The sequence below is a fragment of the Scyliorhinus torazame genome, chromosome 8 (genome assembly GCF_047496885.1).
Source record: "Scyliorhinus torazame isolate Kashiwa2021f chromosome 8, sScyTor2.1, whole genome shotgun sequence".
In the NCBI taxonomy this organism is placed as follows: domain Eukaryota; kingdom Metazoa; phylum Chordata; class Chondrichthyes; order Carcharhiniformes; family Scyliorhinidae; genus Scyliorhinus; species Scyliorhinus torazame.
The window spans coordinates 34,157,408-34,181,260 of record NC_092714.1 but is presented as its reverse complement, the minus strand read 5'-3'; the positions used below and the strand labels follow the sequence as shown (position 1 = coordinate 34,181,260).

The window sequence follows — 23,853 nt, the reverse complement described above, 5'->3', positions numbered from 1 at the left end:
AACTAATTATAAGTAAAATGTTGTACAGGAGCACTTTCAACATGCCAATGTTCCCCCCCCCCCCCCCCCCGATAATTGGGATGTTTCCTGTATTGAGTAAATGAATTCAGTGAAGTTCTGCTCAAAATGTAAATACGTGAGTATTAGATAAACGAGGTTAAGCTAATTAAATTACCTCATTTTTAAAATCTCTTCAGTAATGTCATTAGAAAGGTGATCTCAATTTTACACTTCAGTTTAAGAACTGACGCACCGACGTGCAGTGGCAGCAGTGTGTACCATCTACGAGATGCACTGAAGGAGGCTCACCCGGGGTCCTTAAACAACACCCTTCCAAACTCTCAACCGCTATCACCTAGAAAGACGGGGGCAGCAGACTCATGGGAACACCACCAGCTTCGAGGTTCCCCTCTAAGCCACCAACCATCCTGACTTGGAAACATATCGCCGTTCCTTCACTGTCGCTGGGTCAAAATCCTGAAACTTCCTCCCTAAATAGCATTATGGGTGTACTTACACCACATGAACTGCAGCAGTTCAAGAAGATGTCTCGAGGGTGATTAGGATTGTGCAATAAATGCTGGCTGAGTCAGCGAATCCCACATCCCCTGAATAAATAATGAAAACATTCAATGCAATTGTACATTTAATAAATGGATTGTCTGAAAGTCAAGACCAGTAACATTGATAATTAAGGGTAAATCCTAGCGGATATCCTATGCATGCTTCCTCAGTTGTGTGGTGATGCAACAACCTGGAAGATTCTGGTGCACAAAGTGTACATGACTAGGGCGAGCATGAGTGGGTTCTTTCTGGGGATGGGGGATAGATGCGAACATTGTTCAAGAGGGCCACTCGCATATGTTTTGGTCATAGAATCTCTACAGTGCAGAGGGAGGCTATTCGGCCCATCGACTTTGCACCAACTCTCTGAAAGAAAGAGGCCCCCTATCCCCGTAATCTTACCTAACCTGTACATTCCTGGGCAACAAGGGGCAGTTCAGCATGGCCAATCCACCTAACCACAGCACGGTAGCACAGTGGTTAGCGTGATTGCTTCACAGCTCCAGGGTCCCAGGTTCGATTCCCGGCTTGGTTCACTTTGTGCGGAGTCTGCACGTTCTTCCGGTGTCTGCGTGGGTTTGCTCCGGGTGCTCCGGTTTCCTACCACAGTCCAAAGATGCGCGCGCTAGGTGGATTGGCCAGGATAAATTGCCCTTCATGTCCAAAAAAGTGGGCTTGCTGGGTTACGGGGATAGGGTAGAGGCGTGGGCTTGAGTAGGGTGCTCTTTCCAAGGGCCGGTGCAGACTCGATGGGCAGAATGGCCTCTTCTGCACTGTAAATTCTCTGAGTCTCTGATCTTTGGAATGTGGGAGGAACCAGAGGAAACCCATGCAGACACTGGGAAAATGTTCAAACTCCACACAGACAGTAACCAAGGCTGGAATTGAACCTGGGTCCCTGATGCTGTGAGGCAGCAGGGCTATCCACTATGCCACCGTCTCTTCCCCCCGTCCCCCCGTCCCCCAGGTCCCACCCTAAGCTGGTGGAGTTCTGGGCTTCCTTTTCAGAAATTATGATGGAGATTTTGGGGGTAAAGGTGTTGCCATGCCCTTGGGTGGTGTTATTTGGGGTATTGGATGAGCTGCAGGAGGGCAAGGAGACTGATGTCCTGGTCTTTGCCCCTCTGATAGCCCGGATGAAGGATCTGTTTGGGTGGTGGGCATGTGAGCCGCCTAAAACGATGACTATGTTGGGGGACCTGTCTGAGCTTTTGCACCTGGAAGTAAACCCTTTGGGGGTCAGAGGGGGGGTTCTATTCGATGTGTTTATGTACTCCTTTAAGAATTGGTAGTCATCAGCAAGTTTTTTTGGGGGGCGGGGTTTGAATGCAAGAGGGAAATATGCGACTGATTGGTGGGATATTTTTATAAAAATTGTACAAAGTTGATTTTTTTTTTTGTGCGTGTGTATGTTGTAAAAATGGAAATGTCTTGAATAAAAATCTGGTCTGGACAGTATAAGGGACAATCCAGTCTGTTTCAGGATTGTGGCAGGAACCCATTTCTCCCCTGTGGAGTAATTCCTGGCCAAAACACCAGTACTTCGTGGGAAAAACTATGCTTTGCCTTGTTTTCCTGCAATTCCATTTGTTGTTGCTGTTGTACAATCTCTTTAATTTTCGGTGGTTTAGACCGATTGAACGTGGAACGTTTTCGTCATTAGTAATGCAGGAGAGGTCTTGGTTGTGGAATGTGTGGTATTCCTATACACCAGTCAGAACTTGTTAAGATATTTGATCAGCGAACCTTGTTCTCTGGTTGTTCTCAAGATATGTTTCATAGTTTGGTGAAACTTTCTGCTAGTCCTTTCGGTTAGCAGGAGGGAATGGTGCAGACTTAATATGTTGAATACCATTCTCTTGTAAGAAACGTTCAAATTCTTGAGACAAAGAGAGATCCGTTGTCACTTACCAGTTGTTCAGGGAATCCAAAACTACTAAACGCTTCGCCCAGCTTAATCGTCTTCTCCGATGTGTTACATTTCATCGCAGCGGCCTCTGGCCACTAGGTGTGAGCATCACCAGTTACTAAGAACATATGTCCTTCGAAGGGTCCTGCAAAATCCATATGCACATGTTGCCAAGCCTCATCAGGCCATTCCCATGGATGCAGCGGTGCTAAGGGTGGCAGGTTTCTTACCTTTGCATAGGAAGAACATGTTCTTGCTTTCTCTTCAATTTCCGCATCAAGTCCATACGACCAGAAATAACTTCTTGCTATTTCATTAATGCATACATAGAATCATAGAATTTACAGTGCAGAAGGCGGCCATTCGGCCAATCGAGTCTGCACCGGCCCTTGAAAAGAGCACCCTACTTAAGCCCACGTCTCCACTCTATTCCCGTAACCCAGCAACCTCACGTAATCACTGAGGGCAATTTATCATGGCCAATCCACCTAATCTGTACATCTTTGGACTGTGGGAGGAAACCGGAGCACCCGGAGGAAACCCACGCAGACACGGGGAGAACGTGCAGACAGTGACCTAAGCCTGGAATTGAACCTGGGACCCTGGAGCTGTGAAGCAACTGTGCATATGGCTCTGCAATAGCTCTCATGTAGCTTCTCTAACACCCATTTCCTCAATGGTGGCAGAATAATAACTCTGAGCCCCCAAAGAAGACATCCGGACTGTACTGACAGCTCCAATCTCCTGGAGTAGTAGGGTTTCAGATTAGGTGCTAGTTCTGAAGTCTTCCCTCAAAACACCATAGCCATCACTTCCGAGAATATTGGATCGCTCAGTGTTTCTTCACTTGTTTGAAAGTGATTGCTAGAATGGAGGGACTCGGACCCCTCAAAGTCGGTGGTGTGGGTGAGTGACATGGCTGGATTTCTCAGGCTTGAGAAAATTAAGTTCGCCCTGAGGGACTCGATGGAAGGGTTTGCTCGGAAGTGACAGCCGTTTATCCTCTTCTTTGGGAAAAGTTAAGTTGTCAGTGGGGTGGGGGTTAAAAAGGGGAGGCGGACAAAGTGGGGGTGGGTTGGTGGGGAATTCTTGTTGGGGTGTTGGTTATGTAAAGCCATGTTGGCTGGTTTTGTGGGGAGGGGGGGTGTTGTGCATTGTGTTAAAATTTATCATATAAATGCCTCAATAAAATATTGTTTTTAAAAAAAAAAGTGATTGGTGTGTTATTTACTTGTTCAAACTAGATGAATTCCCATTTGGACAGTCTGATGAACTATCTGGCAGTGGTAACCTTGAAAGTCCATCCGTTACTATAGTCTCCGTAGGGGGACAAGGTAGGGATGCCCGCTCTCCCCATTACCGTTTGTCCTGGCCATAAGCCCTTAGCAATGGCCCTTAGATCATCGAATGCCTGGCGGGGAATAGCGAGGGGGGTGGGTGGGGGTGGGGGGGTGGGCGGGTGGAGCACTGGGCCTTTCTATGCGGATGACTTGCTGCTCTGTCACAGACCTGGTTGGGGGGGGTGGGGTGGCTGAAATCATGGGGATACGAGGAAAATTTGGGCAATTTTCAGGCTACAAGTTAAATATGGGAAAGGGCGAGATGTTCGTGATCCAGGCACGGGGGCAGGAAAGGAGATTGAAAGAGTTACCTTTTAAAGTGGCTGAGAAGAGTTTTAGTTATCTGGGGATTCAAGTGGCTAAGGATTGAGGGACGCTTCATAAGTTAAATCTGGGCAAAGCGGTCGATCAAATGAAAAGGGACTTCTGCAGATGGGACATGCTCCCGCTGACGCTGGCAGGGAGGGTCCAGACGGTGAAGATGGCGGTCCTTCCGAGACTGCTCTTGTTTCAATGTCTTCCGATTTTTGTCCCAAAGGCTTTTTTCAGGAAAATGAACGTGGCGATATTGGGTTTTGTGTGGGCAGGTAAAACCCCCGAGAATAAAGAAGACACTCCTGGAATGGGGCATGGCCCTCCTGAGCTTTATTAACTATTACTGGGCAGCCAACATATCGATGGTCAGGTAGTGGGGGAGGGGTCGGTTTGGGAGCGAGTGGAAGTGGCATCCTGCAAGGGTAAGAGTTTGGAGGCTTTACTATTGGCACCAATGCCGTTCTCACCAGCTCTGTACTCTACAAGCCCTGTGGTGGTGGTAGCCCTCAGGGTGTGAGGGCAGTGGAGGTAGCACATGAGATTGGAGAGGGCGTCAGTATGGTCACCGATTTGTGACAACCACTGGTTTGTCCCGGGGGGGGGGGGGCTGGATGGGGGCTTTAAGAGATGGCAGCGGGCAGGGATTGAGAGATTTGGGGACCTATTCATTCAGGAGAGCTTTCCGACCTTGGAGGCACTAGAGGAGGACTTGAGTTGCCGGGTGGGAAAGGGTTTCGGTACCTTCAGGTGCGGGACTTCGTATGGAGGCAGGTTCCAAGCTTTCCTCGCCTTTCCCTGAGGGGGCTACAGGACAAGGTCATGTCAAAAACGGGTTGGAGGTGGGAAGGTTTTGGAAATATACAGGGAATTGATGGAGTGGGCAGGGGCCCCTATCAGAGAGGTGAAGAGGAGCTGGGAGAAGAGTTAGAAATTGAACTGTGGGGGAAAAAGCCTTGAAGAGAATCAATTCATCCTCGTCATGTGCCAGACTTAGCTTGATCCAGTTCAAGGTGGTCCACAGGGCCCACATGGCGGCAGCCCGGATGAGCAGGTTCTTTGAGGCGGTGGAGGACAGAACTGGGTGGTGTGGGGGGAGCCCGGTGAACCATGTACATAAGTTTTCGGCATGTCCGAAATTGAGGGGATTCTGGCAGGGATTCGCGGACATTATGTCCAAAGTCCTGGAAGGGAGGGTAACTCCGAGTCCAGAACAGGCAATATTTGGGGTATCGGAAGATCTGGGGGCCAAGCCAGGCGGGGCGGGGGGGGGGGGGGGGGGGGAGGAGGCCGATATCCTGGCCTTCTCCTCCCTGTGGCCCGGAGATGGATTTTGCTGGGATGGAGGGACTTGGAGCCCCCGAAATCAGGAGTGCGGGTCAGCGATATGGCAAGGGTTTCTCAGCCTGAAAAAAAATCAAGTTCGTCTTGAGAGGATCAACTCGGGTTAGCCTGGAGACGGCAGCCGTTCATCGATTTCTTCAAGGAAAACTGAATGTCAACAGTAAGGGGGGTGGGGAGGAAAACAGGAGGCATGGCAATGTTAGATAAGGACAGGGAACTTAGATATACGGGTAATTAAGGAATAGGACGGGGGTATTAGGGGACGTTGTATTCTGTTTTTTGTTCTTTTAGGTGTTTTGCGTGTCGGCCCACGTGGTTGTTTAAGAAATGTTGTGTTAAACTACAAATGCTTCAATAAAATATTTTCTAAAAAAAAAAGTCCATCCGCATTTAGACTTGACTGTTGGTACTGAATGGTATAAGTATGTGTAGTCAAAAGCAATGCCAAGCTTTGCATTCTACTTGTGGCAAATGACGGAATTCCCGTGTGTGGACCAAAAATGGTAGTTAATAGATGATGGTCTGTCAGCAATGTGAATCTCCTGTACATGAATTGATGGCATTTCTTTACTCCAAAAATGATCCCTAATGTTTCTTTTTCAATTTGGGCACAGTTACTTTCAGCTTTGCTCCAGGTTCGATAGGCAAAAGCAATGGGTCTTTTTTCACCTGATGAAATGAAATGAAAATCGCATTTTATCACAAGTAGGCTTCAAATGAAGTTACTGTGAAAAGCCCCTAGTCGGCCCATTCCGGCGCCTGTTCGGGGAGGCTGGTACGGGAATTGAACCCGCGCTGCTGCCTTGTTCTGCTTTACAAGCCTGCTATTTCGTCCACTGTGCTAAACTAGCCAAGCATCATGTGAGAGACCACCGCTCCTACACCGTATCCTACAGATGCATCACAACCTAACTGGAAGGGTAACATAAGATCAAAGTGTGTGAGAACTTCAGATTTAAGTAAAGCTTCTTTGACTTGCATGAAAGCGTTATTGTAGTGATCTGACCAAAAAAAAAAAAAAGGGCTGGTTTAGCACAGTAGGCTAAACAGCTGACTTGTAATGCAGAACAAGGCCAGCAGTGTGAGTTCAATTCCCGTACCAGCCTCCCCAAACAGGTGCCGGAATGTGGCGACTAGGGGCTTTTTACAGTAACTTAATTGAAGCCTACTTATGACAATAAACGATTATTATTATGTCAAAGAGATCTAGGAGTACTGGTCCACAGGTCATTGAAAGGGGCAACACAGGTGGAGAAGGTAGTCAAGAAGGCATACGGCATGCTTGCCTTCATTGGCCGGGGCATTGAGTATAAGAATTGGCAAGTCATGTTGCAGCTGTATAGAACCTTAGTTAGGCCACACTTGGAGTATAGTGTTCAATTCTGGTCGCCACACTACCAGAAGGATGTGGAGGCTTTAGAGAGGGTGCAGAAGAGATTTACCAGAATGTTGCCTGGTATGGAGGGCATAAGCTATGAGGAGCGATTGAATAAACTCGGTTTGTTCTCACTGGAACGAAGGAGGTTGAGGGGCGACCTGATAGAGGTATACAAAATTATGAGGGGCATAGACAGAGTGGATAGTCAGAGGCTTTTCCCCAGGGTAGAGGGGTCAATTACTAGGGGGCATAGGTTTAAGGTGAGAGGGGCAAAGTTTAGAGTAGATGTACGAGGCAAGTTTTTTACGCAGAGGGTAGTGGGTGCCTGGGACTCACTACCGGAGGAGGTAGTGGAAGCAGGGACGATAGGGACATTTAAGGGGCATCTTGACAAATATATGAATAGGATGGGAATAGAAGGATACGGACCCAGGAAGTGTAGAAGATTGTAGTTTAGTCGGGCAGTATGGTCGGCACGGGCTTGGAGGGCCGAAGGGCCTGTTCCTGTGCTGTACATTTCTTTGTTCTTTGTTGACTTGTTCTGGCACAAGACATTATGTACTGGAGTAGCACGGTAGCACAAGTGACTAGCACTGTGGCTTCACAGCGCCAGGGTCCCAGGTTCGATTCCCCGCTGGGTCACTGTCTGTGCGGAGTCTGCACGTTCTCCCCGTGTCTGCGTGGGTTTTCCACAATGGCGTTTTCAGCAACTACCTTGCTTCCCTCGCACGCAAGGCAACAACCCGAGCTTCAGCCTCTTATTTATCACAGGAAGCTGTGCAATCTGTTCTGCAGGAAGATTATCGTTTCTTCGAAGCCCGTCTAAGCCCGTTAGTTCTCGGTCACAAGTGTCATGCCAGGTGAAAGGTTCATCTTTCAAGATTTTTTTCTTACTTTTCTTGGTAAATTTCTTCTTCCCGGGTGGCTAGCCAGCATCCATTCGCAGTCCTCGTCATCCGTTTTTATGTTGTGTTTTGGAGACGTGATACTCGGGCGCAGGAGATTTAAAGCGACTTGAGCTTTTTTACAGTGTTACTTCTTACTCTATTTCCCACGCTAGGATTTATGGTGTCACTTTCGGTGAATACATTGATACAAAGCTTCACTGGAGCCAATGGGAATAATAATAATAATAATCTTTATTGTCGCAAGTAGGCTTACATTAACACTGCCGTGATGTTAGTGTGAAAAGCCCCGAGTCACCACACTCTGGCACCTGTTCAGGTACACTGAAGGGGAATTCAATGTCCAATTCGCCTAACAAGCACGTCTTTCGGGAATGGTGGGAGGAAGCCGGAGCACCTGGAGGAAACCCACGCAGACACGGGGAGAACGTGCCAGACTCCACACAGACAGTGACCCAAGCCGGAATCGAACCTGGGACGCTGGAGCTGTGAGGCAGCAGTGCTAACCACTGTGCTACCGTGCTGCCCTTGATGCAAATTCATAACACCTAGGACTGAATTGTTCAGCTTGTTATGCATGAACATCGGTGTGTGGCATCTGCTGTGTGATGGATGCATTCATTTTACATATAGCCTAGTGATGACTTGTGGTTTTCTGTCAGCCTATAACTCACCAATCTATAGCAAGAATGTGGCACCTTACAGTTCATTATGTATCCTTCTGCTGAAGGATCACTTTAAATCTGCAGAGTGCCTGGTTAATGCAACAGAAATTAAGAGTGTCTGGATGTGATTAGTGAATTTGGCTGGCATCTTTTTTGTCTGTTTTTATTCAGATATTTAACATGCCTTTTACCATCTGAAATCTATCAGCCCACCCTTTTGGCAGATGACATCTGTATTCTGTCAACTGATGGCTGGACAGCTGGTTTGACGCAGAGTGAGGTCAACAGTGCGGGTTCAATTCCCGTACTGGCTGAAATTATTCATGAAGGCCCACCTTCTCAACCTTGCCCCTCGCCTGAGGTGTGGTGACCCTTGGGTTAAATTGTCAGCAGTCAGCTTTGCCCTTCAAAGGGGAAAGCAGCCTATGGTTATCTGGGACTATGGCGACTTTACTTCTGTCAACTGAAGTGACTTTGCTGTCACGGTCTCTTGATGTGGAATTTTTTAATAAGTTAATGCTAGTGGTACATGTTGCTTTAATTTTCGAGTATAAAGTTACAGTTTAAGTCCAGTACTAAATTAAAATGCACTTAATGTTAAGTTATGTTCTGTAGTATGCCACATAGATTGGAATTTTGAGAAATTTTGTTTACATTGTTGCAAAGTGTGCTTTGAACAGGACAGAATATTTTCCTGGCCGAGACTGTTAGAATGCTGAATTTAACACAGTTACAGCATGTACAACCGAGATTATGACTTTGTGGTAGCATTGAGTCAAAATGCATTTTGAGCCCCATTCAATAGAGCTTTTCAAGAGGCCATTGGATTATTTGAATAGAAACCGAAACAATGTGCAGGGGTATGGGGAAAAGGCAGGGGAATGTCACGACGTTGTAATGCTCATCTGGAGAGCTGGTGCAGACACAAGGGGCCAGATGGCCTCCTTCTGCACAGTAACAATTCTGTAGTTCTGAGATTCTGCAAAATGGAGGCCAGAATGTTGTTCTGTGTGGTTCCTCAATGGGATACTTGCATCCGGACACCGCTTCCAGTGGCTCGGTCACCTCAGAATCTGAATGGTTGGGCTTGGGTCCCAGGCCAAACATACAATGTTTGGCTGATTTCACCATCCAACTCTTGGTTTGCTGCACTGTAGGTAACAGAACCTCAAGCACAAATATGATTTTCATGATCAATGAGGGGATTTCCTGATTAATAGGAAGATCAGGGGTTATGGAGAGAAGGCAGGAGAATGGGGATGAGGAACAGATCAGCCATGATCGAATGGTGGAGCAGACTTGATGGGCCAAATTGCTCTTGTATCTTATGAACTTGTAAAAAGTGAGTATTGGATGGACATCCATCAGGGGTACTTGAATCCAATCCGGTGTGGGTGCCCTCCCTCACCACCCCCAGCCCCTTCCTACAAAGCCTTCTCTTTTTAGCCAAGGCGGCAACCCATCTCGGAAAATAAAAATAAGTACGCATAAATCATCTTAGCCACTCTTCCTCAGTAAGTGGTGTTATGGGCCAGGGTTTAGAGAACCCCAAAGTGTATCATGGAGTTCACCTGACCCACAATTTTTAATAGATTGTGGTATGGAGAGCAAACGGCCCACTCTACAGGTGTGGTACAGCAGAAATGGAAAAGTATTTTTTAAAGCAAAACAATGTTTATTCTATGAACTCAAGTTAACCTTTTTAAAACATACAGTGAACATCTTAGCAACCATGAATTCAAATACAACCCCCAAAGAATACAACACTAAGTAATCCTTAATAACTTGCTAAACAACATCCAGAAGACAAAAGAAACACCTTTTAACAGAAGCACATATGGTTTACATTCACTATTGAAAACATTTATAATTCCGAATTCACCAAATGATCAAGGGATTGTCTTTTCATGGCAGAGAGATCAACAGTACACCTGCTTTGTCTGGCTTCAGCTCCAACACTGAAAACAAAACTAAAACACACCCTGCAGCAAACAGCCTAAAACAAAAGTAAAAAGCTGACAGACAGCCCAGCTCCACCCACACTCTGACATCACTGATAAACACCCATTTTTTAAACACCCATTTCTTAAAGGTACTCTCACATGACAGTGGCACAAGAATCTCAACATGGGCGTCACGGTAGCTGCAGAACTGTGTATTTGTCTATTCCCAGATTCTGGATCCAGCATCTGTCAACTTCAGTCTAAGCTGCACTTGCCACTGGGGTCATCATCTGATCTCAGATGACTTGTCCTTTTTAAAATCTGGTTTCTACCCAGTCCAGAAGTTTTTTTTCTTTAAAATCTTAAAACTTGCTAGAAACTGGGAAGCTTCTGTTTCCCAGTTTAGTTATCTATCTCAAGAGATTTAAAGCTCGAGAATGACTCATTCTGGGGCATTGTGCACAGACTATCTATTGTTCTCACGATGAGCAATGTTTCATATGAGAGACAAGGTAGTAAATGGCATTCGGATGATTGACTGTGGGAAGAGGTGAAATCGCAACTGATAACTGTCTACATGCTCTGTGAAAGCGTATGTCACTGGATAATGACTGTGGTGAGTATTTTTCTTTCCTCTGACCTGTTTGCACTAATTCTGTCCCACTGCAGATTCTTGTGCATGGCAAGGATTCTCTTTTTTTCCTTGCAACTTTCCCCTCCCCTTCTGCAGTCCAAACTCTTGCTGAGATAGGGTTCCATGGATGCTAGCAGTTCTTTCATACCTCAATCAAGTGGTAGTTATTCATGCAGCAAATGTTAGCAGGGTATTTAACATTGAGGATATCACAGCTGAGCCATTATCCCCATTTCAAGCAAGGTTCATTGGATAGCCATTCGGAGTTGGGAACCTGGTTTTTTTTTTGTCCTTGCATGGTTAAGAAATGCCCAGATTTATTTTTGTGCCTCTTTATGCTACACTGTGATCAGCCTCCTGAGCACAGACTGGCTTCTGAGAATAGAAGTGTTTTGGTGAAAATGGAGTATATTATAGAAAGTAGCCATGACCTTCAAAACCAGGAAAAGTTTGAATACAGAGATTCAAGAGTAAGAGGCTAAAAATGAAGTGATAGTGTTGCAGTTTTCTTTTTAAAGTGCAAAAGAAAGGCATGATTTTTTTGAGTTGGTGTGTCTTTATACGTGGAATAGTAACTGAGGAACACCATGTTTCTCAAATTGTTGTGATGTTTAAAGAAGAAAAGTGACAAAATCAAAATAGTAGTGGAAATACTTGCCATCAATATGAGTAAACCTCTGCAGATCCACTTTGATTTATTAATTGAACAAATGTATGCTATTTTAGTGAGGTTCAGAGGGGGGAGGCAGAGGGAGGAGAGGGGTTGGGAACAGCCGGAATAGACAAGGTGGAGGGGGGTCAAGAACAAGGCCACAAGACAAGGCCCAAGGAAAAAATGGGGGCCGGCCAGGGTGGGTACAAGGAAATAAGACAAAATAGACCAAGACCCCAGAGAAACACTTAAAACAAGGGGAAGGGGAAAAGGAGGAAGAAGGGAGTGAGAAAACTATACATATAATCACCTTTTGTGAACAATGTATTGAACAACGCGAGTCAGAATACAGGAAGGAAGTAGAGAACCTACTGGAGTGGTGTAACAACAACAATCTCTCCCTCAATGCCAACAAACCTTAAGAGTTGGTCATTGACTTCAGGAAGCAGAGTATTGCACACACCCCTGTCTGCATCAATGGTGCCAAGGTGGAGATGGTTGACCACTTCAAATTCCTAGGTGTGCACATCATCAAAAATCTGTCCTGGTCCACCCACGTCGACGCTACGACCAAGAAAGCACAACAGCGCCTATATTTCTCTGGAAACTAAGGAAATTTGGCATGTCCGCATTGACTCTTACCAACTTTTACAGATGCACCATAGAAAGCATCCTATGAGGCTGCATCACAGCCTGGTATGGCAACTGCTCAGCCCAGGACCGCAAGAAACTTCAGAGAGTCGTGAACACCACCTAGTCCATCACACAAACCGCCTCCCATCCATTGACTCCATCTACACCTCCCGCTGCCTGGGGAAAGCGGGCAGCATAATCAAAGACCCCTCCCACCCGGCTTACTTTTCCACCGGGCAGGAGATACAAAAGAACACACACGATCAGATTCAAAAACAGCTTCTTCCCCGCTGTTACCAGACTCCTAAACGACCCTCTTATGGACTGACCTGATTAATATTACACTTTAGTATGTTTCACCGGTGCCTGTGTCTATGTTCTTACATTGTGTACCTTGTGTTGCCCTATTGCGTATTTTCCTTTTATTTTATTTTATTTTATTTTCATGTATTGAATGATATGTTTGAGCTGCACGCAGACAAATACTTTTCACTGTACCTCGGTACACGTGACAATAAACAAATCCAATCCAATTCCAATAAAAATATCTCAGAATAGCAAAAAAGGAAAGGGGTTGTGGGGGCGGGGTTGGATTTTGGGTGTTGGATTTTGAGGGTTATGTCTAAAGTTTTGTAAAATTGTATCCAGCCTACACATTTGTTTATTTTGTACCAAATAAAAAACTTTAATAAAACATTTTCAACATTTTTTTTAGTGATGCTCATATCACGTCGTATCACTGTTAAACAGACGGTTGCACAACCCTTTGCTGCATAATGGCCATTTCAAACTCTTTGCACGAGCTACTTCAATTTAGAAATTATTCTGTTGAAACAGTGTGTGGATGCATTTCATCATGTCAGACTGGAGCTTTGTTTTGTTACCAAACCCATTTATCTCTTCAGGGCCCAAGAATGAATGCTGAAAATACACTTAATTTATCTAAAATTACCATGTAAATTGATTTTTCTAGCTGGAATACTGTTTTGCTAAAAATGGCATTGAATGGCTTGATCCCTGCAAAGACCAACAGCATACAAATCGAAACTACAAAGCGCACAAACCACTCTGTGGGCTGTTGCGACCAGGTGAGGAGGAGTGGGCTGGCCCCACTCCAATCAACAAAGTTATCACTGTTTCTTTTTCACGAGGATATGCCTTTCCAAATCGGAATGTATTGAGCTGTTTAAGCTGTGAGCAATAAGGAGCCAATCAAATATGGGTTTCTTGAGTCAAAAAGCAAATTTATCAACCAATTAACGAGAAAAATAATGTAGTAACATTTAGCCCTTGTTGGACATCCACGCGCCAGAAATAAGGGACGTTTGAGTCCAATTTTAAAGTGAAATAAATATGGTAAAGTGTCTTAGAAACATAGAAAATAGGAGGAGGAGAAGCGATTTGACCCTTTGAGCCTCATCCAACTCAATACCCTAATCCCGCCTTCTCTTCATAGCCTTTGATCCCATACGCCCCTGGTGCTATATCTATATATGCTATATTAGAGCTGGTTTAGCTTATCACAGTAACTTCATACTTCTGATAATGAAAGGTTATTATTATTAAAGGGGCTGGTTTAGCACAGTGGGCTAAACAGCTGGCTTGTAATGCAGAACAAGGCCAGCAGTGCGGGTTCAATTTTCTTACCGGCCTCCCCGAATAGGCGCCAGAATGTGGCGACAAGGGGCTTTTCACAGTAACTTCATTGAAGCCTACTTGTGACAAGCTATTATTATTATTATCATTTATTATCTTGGAAACATACATTTGAATACTCTGAGGTGTTGGTTTTAAACACTGCAGCCGATTTGGATTAGCTGGTTTCTTGGATGCGATCAGATGTAGGAGATGTTGCAATTATTTGAGATTTTAGTTTGCTGGTAGAGTTGGTTTCTCAAACTGGGTGACACTCTTATTCCAGTGGCGAGCGTGAGAGAAAGCATGTTTCCTCTGCTGAAGACTTCCTTCATACCGCCTGTGATGCTTGCAGTCTCGCTCTAGTGGCTGGCAATCTTGCCTTGAAATGCTTTCCCCATTGTATATCTCCAAGAGCTTTTGGCTGTGTCTGCCTGTTTCAATATCCAGTACTTTACATTTTTAATGTCTTTTCCTTACACAGTAATGAGTTTCAATGAATGTGGCCTTGCATTTTCAAGCAGTTTTCTCTGTTGCATTTCAAATTACAAAATTTCGAGTCAGTGGAAAGTTGCAAAATCATATTTTCAAACGTAAAGGGGCATAGCCTGGTGACAGGGTTTTGAAGTCATTAAATGTCAGATGGGGTTGTGGGATCAGGGAGACTGGGTAATTTAAGTTGTTTTTCAAACAAATTCTTTGCTTTGTGCCAACTCAGAGGGTGAAAAGGAAGAAACAATAGGAGAATATGTTTGTATTTTTCAAAAAAACAAATTAATTGGGAGATGCCTGTGCTCTTGACAGTTCATTTGTTGTACAAAGTTCAATGGCTCGAATCTCCCATAGGATTATAAAGTGCCATTTTTGCTTGACCTCCCTTTTTTTTGCTCAATCTCACAACTCGTGTGCCATCAGTTCTAATCTGTTGATGTCCTCTGAAGCATTTTCACAATTCTCTTCATTGTTTTATCAAGTATAATTGACCTTTTCACAAATCTGTGCTTGTTGGATGTCAACCATTTTCCAGTCCCCCAGAACCGGCAGGTTCCTAGGAATGGGGTCAGAAGAGCCAGCAGCAACTTGCTGGGCTGGATCAATTGAGCTTGGATGCACTGTTTCCCAGTCTAATTTTGGCATGCGGTATTCCTAAAGTACCCTTTCCCTGTTATTTTGTATATATTGCTTTTGTATTTTTCTTCGCTTACTTTCTAATCGCTGTCGATTTGTTTTCAGTGGGAATGTAAGATTTGCATGATCTTTTTAAAACGCATTCTAGGATGACTGATTTGGTGGTAAAGTGACTTGATTAGTAATCCTGAGGCCTGAACTAATTCCCCGGAGGAGACACTAGTTGAAATCCCACCGTAGCAGCTGGGGTACGCAATAAGCCTATACTAAAACAGCATATCTTGATGGCTATTAAACCTTCGTATTACTCTGAAAACCCATTTTGTTCACAAATGCCCTTTAGGGAAAGAAAATCTGCTGGCCTTAATGGGTCTGACCTACATGTGACTCCAGATGCACACACTGGTGTTAAATCTAACTGTTCTGTGAAATGGCCGGAATAAAACCGGATGGAACACTCAATCAACCATGGCATCGGGTGGAACAAAGGCACACTTAGCCCGGTCAACCCTGTAAAATCTCCCTCACTAACTTCTTGTACATTTGGTGAACTGTTCCAAAGACTAATCAAGCAACATCCTGATGTATTCAAATCAAATTTTCCTCACTCTTTATCACCATCCCTGGGTATGTCCTGCCCCACTGGCAGGCCAGACTGTCTGGAGGTGGTAGCATTGTTGCCAAGGAGTGGCCTTGGACATCCTCAATATAAGGTCAAATATGGACAAGGAAACCTGCTATTGATTATCACGTACTGCCCTCCCTCAACTAAAGAATTAGCACACCTCCACATTGAACACCCTTGTGAATTGTGGCAGACAATCAAAAAAGGCATGGAAGGAGATGAAGCTTCCACCCTCCAAGATGGTGCCAAGTGGATGATCCATGTCTGCCTTCTGAGGCCCCCAGAACCAGTCTTCAACCAATTTGATTCACTCCAGGTGATATCAAGTAAAGGCTGACCACTCTGACTAGTGCTTCAGCAATGAAGACTGGTGCTTCAGCGAGTTGCTCCAGTACATCTACAATCCTGTCGCACCTACCTGAAATGTGGGAAAAGTGCTCACTGAAAGGAGAGCAAATCTGATCTGGTCAATTATTGCGTCATCAATCTACTCTGAATCATCAGCGATGATGGAATATTTAATTTGGAAGTGCTGTTGAGTGCCATTTGATCATCAATTTGATGCTCACTTTGGGTTCTGCAACCTGATTCCTGACCTCATTACAGCCTTGGTTCAAACATAGACAAAAGAGCCAAATTCCAGAGGTGAGATATGAGTTTTCCCTTGGCATCACGGCAACCATGTTGGGCGTCAATGAGCCCTTGCAAATAGAGTCAATGGGAAAGGGGGTGTGGGGGTTTGAAGTCATACCTCACAAAGGAAAATGGTTGTGGGTTGGAGGTCAAATCATCTCCGCTCCAGAGCATCACTGCAGGAACAAAGAAAAATTACAGCACAGGAACAGGCCCTTCGGCCCTCCAAGCCTGCGCCGATCCAGATCCTCTATCTAAAACTGTCACCTATTTTCTAAGGATCTGTACCCCTCTGCTCCCTGCCCATTCATGTATCTGTCTAGATACATCTTAAATGACACTATCGTGCCCGCCTCTACCACTTCCACCGGCAATGCATTCCAGGCACCCACCACCCTCTGTGTAAAGAACATTCCATGCATATCTCCCTTAAACTTTTCCCCTCTTACCTTGAACTCGTGACCCCGAGTAATTGAGTCCCCCACACTGGGGGAAAAAGCTTCTTCCACCCTGTCTAAATCTCTCATGATTTTGTAGACCTCAATGAGGTCCCCCCTCAATCCCTCTTTCTAATGAAAATAATCCTAATCTTCTCAACCTCTCTTCATAGCTAGCGCCCTCCATGCCAGGCAACATCCTGGTGAACCTCCTCTGCACCTTCTCCAAAGCATCCATATCCTTTTGGTAATGGATGTGGCGACCAGAACTGTAGGTACGCAGTATTCCAAATGTGGCCGAACCAAAGCCTTTTCCAACTGTAACATGACCTGCCAATTCTTGTACTCCATACCCCTGCCGATGAAGGGAAGCTTGCCGTATGCCTTCTTGACCACGCTATCGACCTGCGCAGCCACCTTCAGGGTACAATGGACCTGAACACCCAGATCTCTCTGTACATCAATTTTCCCCAGGGCTTTTCCATTTACTATGAGCTATTTCCATAAGCTATGAGGAGCGATTGAATAAACTCGGTTTGTTCTCACTGGAACGAAGGAGGTTGAGGGGCGACCTGATAGAGGTATACAAAATTATGAGGGGCATAGACAGAGTGGATAGTCAGAGGCTTTTCCCCAGGGTAGAGGGGTCAATTACTAGGGGGCATAGGTTTAAGGTGAGAGGGGCAAAGTTTAGAGTAGATGTACGAGGCAAGTTTTTTACGCAGAGGGTAGTGGGTGCCTGGAACTCACTACCGGAGGAGGTAGTGGAGGCAGGGACGATAGGGACATTTAAGGGGCATCTTGACAAATATATGAATAGGATGGGAATAGAAGGATACGGACCCAGGAAGTGTAGAAGATTGTAGTTTAGTCGGGCAGTATGGTCGGCACGGGCTTGGAGGGCCGAAGGGCCTGTTCCTGTGCTGTACATTTCTTTGTTCTTTGTTCTTTGTTTACCGTATAGTTCGCTCTTGAATTGGATCTTCCAAAATGCATCAGCTCGCATTTGCCTGGATTGAACTCCATCTGCCATTTCTCTGCCCAACTCTCCAATCTATCTATATTCTGCTGTTTCTCTGACTGTTTCACTATCTGCTACTCCACCAATCTTAGTGTCATCTGCAAACTTGCTAATCAGACCACCTATACCTTCCTCCAGATCATTTATGTATATCACAAACAACAGTGGTCCCAGCACGGATCCCTGTGGAACACTACTGGTCACAGTTCTCCATTTGAGAAACTCACTTCCACTATTACTCTCTGTCTCCTGTTGCCCAGCCAGTTCTTTATCCATCTTGCTAGTACAACCTGGACCCCATGAGACTTCACTTTCTCCATCAGCCTACCATGGGGAACCTTATCAAATGCATCTTCCTCAGGGAAGTGTCCTTGGCCCAATCATCTTCAACTGCTTATTCAATGACCTTTCCTCTGTCATATAATAGCTGTGGGAATATTTGCTGATGATTGCAATGTTCCGTTCTAATCATTATTTTTGGATAATGAAGTGGTTCCTGTCCACTTTTTGCACAAGATCTAGACAATGTACAGGCTTGTGCTGTTAATTGGCAAGGTGCGTTCATACCTCGTGTCAGGCAATGTCCAGCCAGAATAAGAGAGGACCTGATCAGTTCCCAATGATGTTCAGCGCTTCTGTTGCTGAAGCTGAATCATACCATCAACATCCAGGAGGTTATCATTGACTAGAAACTGAACTAGACAGTCTGCTAAAACAGCAGGTCAGGGTCTGCAGCAAGTAACTCTCCACCGGATCTCCAAAGCCTGTCCATGATTTTCAAGGCAGACATCAAGAATGTGGTAAAATGCTCCCCATTTTCCTGGCTGAGTTGCATCTCCAACAATACTCTAAGCTCAACATCCTCCAGGAGAGAAAGTTGTCTGCTTGATTGGCACCCCATCTACCAGCTTCAACATTTCTCCACTGCCACCACTAACGTGGGGTTGGCAGCAGTGTGTACCATCTGCAAGGTATACTGCAGTAACTCAGCAAGGCACGTTCCAAACCCATGACCTCTACTGCCTGGAAGAACAAGAGCACAAGAAGCATCAATGCCTGCAAGTTCTCTAAGTCACATGATCTGACTTGGAGACATATCATTGTTCCACCACAGTTGCTGGGTCATGCTCGAGAATTCTTCCAACAGCACAGTAGGTGTGCCTACACCATATGGACTGTAGCTTTTCAGGAAGGTGGTTTAGCACCACCCTTCAGGGCAGTTAGGGATGGATAATAAATGCTAGCCCAGCCAATGATGCCCACATTCTATGAACCGATAATAAAATTATTAAGTTTTTACTGTAATTGGCTGCCAGAAGCTGTTTTTGAGCAATGGTTGATAACTTTGCCACAAGTGGGATTTAGTGTGATCCGAGTTTGACGCATCGAGATTTCACGGTTTAAAAAAAAGATAAATGTGCATGTGATTTTCCTCGAACTATCCTTATTTTCATGTTTTAACCTTTTCCCCCAACCCCACTCTGAATATTCCCACGTTTCGATCCTCTTGCCCCTCTGCTCTGAAAGGGGGTGGGTGGGTTCATCTATATTAGGTCCAGATACACACCTTTTTAGTTGTGGGACCAAGACATTGGCTTCTGCAATTCCACTACAACTAAAAGCTGGCAAGGTCATAGTAACAGTTCGGGATAAAGACAGAAAATGCTGAAATACTCAGCAGGTCTGGCAGCATCTGTGGAGCGAGAAACGGGATCAACATTCAAAGTCCATTCAGAACCTCTAACGAAAGGCCTTTTTGAAACGTTAGCTCTACCCACATTTGTTGCCATGAGACTGTAAGCCGAGTATTTCTATAATTTTCTCATTTTAATTTCAGATTTTCAGCAACATTTTATTTTTATATTAGTACCTTGGGAGTTTACACCCTTTAGCTTCGGCTGAGAAAATGTCACACTTTTCTTTTTACCAGTTTCTACAGGTTAGTTGCCAGTGTAAATATAAGGGTTTCTATTTCTACCTGAGACAAACTGAAGTGACAGCAGCGGATGGTGTTTCTGCATTGTGTTTGAGCTTTACTTTTGTTTGGAGCAAAATGATATGTGCCTGTGTGAAAGATAGTTTTAATCAACTTGTTCAGCGGGATCTCTAACCTTGGACATACTGCTTATCCTTGTTAGCTTTCTCTAAAGCCCATTGTTTACTTCTAAAGTCTGCTGGAACGCAATGTGAAGTTCTCCTGCCACTGACAAGAAACTGCTGTTGCAATTTTCTTTCTTGTGATGTAATGTCAAGAACCAGTGAGTTGGAGAGGCGTGGACAGCACTGATGTCATTACTATAAGACATTAATCGTAAATGTAAGAAATAGGAGCAGGGGTGTGTGAGCCAGCTCTCCAATCATTTACCTAACCGTGCATATTTGTACTCGTTGTTTCTCGATGCAGCCAGCCTCTTTATTAGTGCTGTTGGTTGGGGAGAAATTACTGGCCTTCATTGATGTGTGGCTTGTCAAGTTTTAGAGAAATACGCTGTGCTGGTAGACTCATGTGTCCCTCAGCTGACCTTTGACACATTTTGTATGCTGTAGGCTTGGCACGATCTTCTGTTGCAACCCATCTGTATCAAGTGATTGTTTAAAAAGATTACCTCATAGTAAGCAGTTGTTCTGAGTGGACGCGATGTGATCTGACTACGTGGTTGCTTTAAAGGGAAAGTTAATTTTCTCCATTTATGTTCAGCGTGCTTGTTATGAGATGCTTATCTTTTTTAAATTATAAATTTAGAGTACTGTTGCCAATCGGCACCAGAGTCAGCAATAATGTTGCCAATCGGCACCGGAGTCGCCAATTAATGTTGCCAACTAATAATAATGCTCTTTAGAGTCGCCAGGTATCAAATGATACCACCACAAGGCTTTACCGGATATCGATCAAAGGACCACACAACCAGTTAGTCAGTTCAAGTTCAAAGATGGTTTATTTACACAAAGGGTTACTTCGACATGCAACACAAAACACTACAAGTTAAACTACACCTAACAACTACAATAACCTATACTTAACCTCAGGGCAACCGGCTCTATGCAGATGGACAAGGCCTTTGTCCGGATCTTGCGTGGCTGGGTGGAAGAAGTGGCTCTGTTTCTGCTGGGCTCATCCGTCTGGTAGCTATTCGTCTTGAACTTGTCTGTCTGGTCATTATGCTGCACTTGGGTTGGCATGGGCCGGATCCAAGAGAGACCGAGCGCATGGCTGTGTCAGGCCCACGATCAGGGCCCATCGATTGACGGGCCAGCCTCTTTCTCTTTCCCCCCCCCCCCCAAAAAAAAAACCCGCGTCGGCATTCACGACGGCGCAAACTCTTGGGCTCCATATTGGAGAATCGCCCCCTTATGATTTGTGAAATTTTTAGTTCTGGAGCAAGCTGTTTGGTCTTTCATCCAGTGCCAGCTCTTTTTGCCTATCCACATATTTCCATCCCTCAGATCATCCTTAAAAACTCTTGTGGATTCTACTTCCCACTATTGTTTTTAGTAAGATATCCCATGCTTAACAATGTTTTTAAAAAATCTCTGAAATACTTTTTAATAAGTTTTCTAGATACAAATTGACAATCTTTTCCCGATATGCTGTATATCCGTGACTGACTTCACTCTTGTGCCATCACTGCTGCTGGGCTCCTGGAGATCTCCTTGACTTGGTGTCAGATGAGAGCTGCCATCGAGCAAGTGGGGAACGAAACCACAGCAATCGTTAGATCTTCGTGGGTAGCCTTATTCAAGGTCAGCGGTAAATGCAATTGCTTCATCACTGATTACAGAATCTAACCCCAGGTTTTGCTGGATGAATTTCATATTTGGAGAATAGGGGAACAGGGCAGATTATGAATTTGGGACTATTGATGCCAGACCAAGATTGCTAATCTTTGTGCTTGAGCTGAAACACGTTTGACATGTGACACAGGCCATGTGGTCTTGCCAGATTATTTTCTGCAAGTGGTTGCATGTCCGTTTTTCCATTGAAGAAAACATATTTGTATGATTTAATACATTGTACTCTATCCGCAGTTTTTCTGTCTGCTTTTTGAGTATTGCTTTATTTGTCGCTCATGTTGTGGCTCGTGCTGGGATAAGATTTCACTGTAACCCAACAATTGGCCATTATTCATGTGAGCCCAGGTTGAGACCATTAAAATTATTTGGTTCTAGGGATAATCACAGCAGAGCCCTCTGCTTCATGCCCGTGTGAGTGAATGTCCCAGCAGCTGGCACTGGCACTACATAGTGATCAGAAGTGTGAATGTGGCATGTGGCTGTTTTCTTCCTTTTGAAAATAATAATCTTTATTGTCACATGTAGGCTTATATTAACACTGCGATGAAGTTACCGTGAAAATCCCCTAGTCCCACATTCTGGCGCCTCAGCTACTGTCCTGTCCGTAATGAACTAACTTGCATGGATTGTAACTCAACAACAGTGACTTGTAACTGTCCAATGTGGGAAGTGCCGAATTACTCGACGGAAGTCACTGATGCGCTTCAGGACTCTGAGGAATTCCCGACGTGTGGTCCTTGCATGGGAAATTTAAACTTCGATTGACAGTTTTACCCTGCCTGGATTGCTGCATGATTTGCTGGAACAATGGGATTGGGTGGCCATATCTATGAATGCATGGGCCTTTTGCACCTTTCCCGACTCATCATCTGGGATCCCTGGCTTCTGACAGGCCATGTTGGGAAGGTCAAACTTGTCGGGGATGGAAATGAGCATTCTGAGGTGAGGGGGGAGCATGAGCCAGAGTGGAAGAGAGAGGGTAACCATCATCAGGAGGTGTGGGAGAGGGTTGAGCATTGTGGAGTGTGTGTGTTGGCGGGCGGGCGGCACGAGGGGTGTTAGTTTAAAAACTGTAGGTCAAACTTTGAGAGCATGTGTCTACGGTTGTTGATGAGAAAATGATGTGGCTTCACTGGATGTTACTTTGGCCTTCTGACTGCTCGTCACTGGAGCCAAGATTGGAAGGTATGAAGGCTGCAGTGTAAAATAGTCAGAGGGCAGTGTGAATCACAGTCAGTGCCAAGCACAGCCTCTCCACTAATTCTCGGTAGATCTGGGCCAAATAATGGTCTTTGTGTAGAAAAGTATCCTAAGATACTTCATTGAGGTGGTACAGTCAAAAGTAAGCCTCGATCATCCTGGAACATTATCACGAGATGATGTGTTGATTATTTCTAAACATACATTGTTAAATGGCTTAATTTCTGTTGAGTAACAGGGTGTGGAAATAAACCAGTTGGGTTGAGTAACAGGGTGTGGAAGTAAACTAGTTGGGTTGGATGCTATATAAAATAAAAAGTTAGATGTTCAGGCACCATAAGCACACAATCGCAATTTTGTGCATTATTTCCAGTGCGTCCCCCAGTTTTGAACAGCACCTGTTTTAGCAGGTAAGATTAAAAATGAATATTACCCTTGTCCTCTTGATTGTGTTTCCATTTGCTGTTCTCTACCTTTTAGGACTCCAGTTAGTGTTTCCCAGTCAATTGACCTTTTTCTTTCTCTGTAACTTAAATGCTGTGCTTTTCAAATTAATGAGGTGATATAGCAGCAAGTTGACCAAACCTTTTGAACATACAAATCAGGATCAGCAGAAGGCCACTCGAGCCTGTTCCGCCAGTACAATAGTCAATAAAATCATGGCTGATCTGATTTTTAACTTCAACCACACATTCCTGCCTTCCCGACTTTTCATTTCCCCCCCCCCCCTGTTTATAAGAAACTATCTAGTTGAACCTTAAATATGTTCCAAGACTCTGCTTCCCTGCCTTTTGAGGAAGAAAGTTCCAGAGACTCAACCCTCTTGAGAGGAAAACAAAATCCTCATCTTTGTCTTAAATCCTTATTTTTAAACAGTGATCCCTAGTTCTAGATTCTCCAAAAAGAGGAAACATCTGCTCCACATCGACCCTGTCAATACCCCATAGGATCTTAAAAGGTTTTGATCAAATTACCTCTTGCTCTTCTAACCCCTAGTGGATACAACTCTAACCGCTCCAACCTTTACTCTTTCTGTTTAGTTCATGAGTTTCTTTGCTGTTCTTCCTGCCAGAATGGGTAATTTCATGTTTACCCACATTTGC

At 44.8% G+C, this 23,853-nt stretch overlaps 1 protein-coding gene across 3 annotated transcripts in view; it reads left to right on the top strand.

Annotated features, from left to right (window-relative positions):
* Window positions 1–23,853, top strand: part of dop1b (DOP1 leucine zipper like protein B) — a 176,303-nt gene that overhangs the window by 10,403 nt on the left and 142,047 nt on the right. Inside the window, exon 1 of one of the 3 annotated variants that reach the window (XM_072513342.1) lies at window positions 23,142–23,160. The exons of the other annotated variants lie outside the window; for them this stretch is intronic. The gene's annotated coding sequence lies outside the window, so the exon portion shown is untranslated. Of the gene's footprint in view, window positions 1–23,141; window positions 23,161–23,853 lie in introns of those variants that run through there. 3 annotated transcript variants of the gene reach the window in all.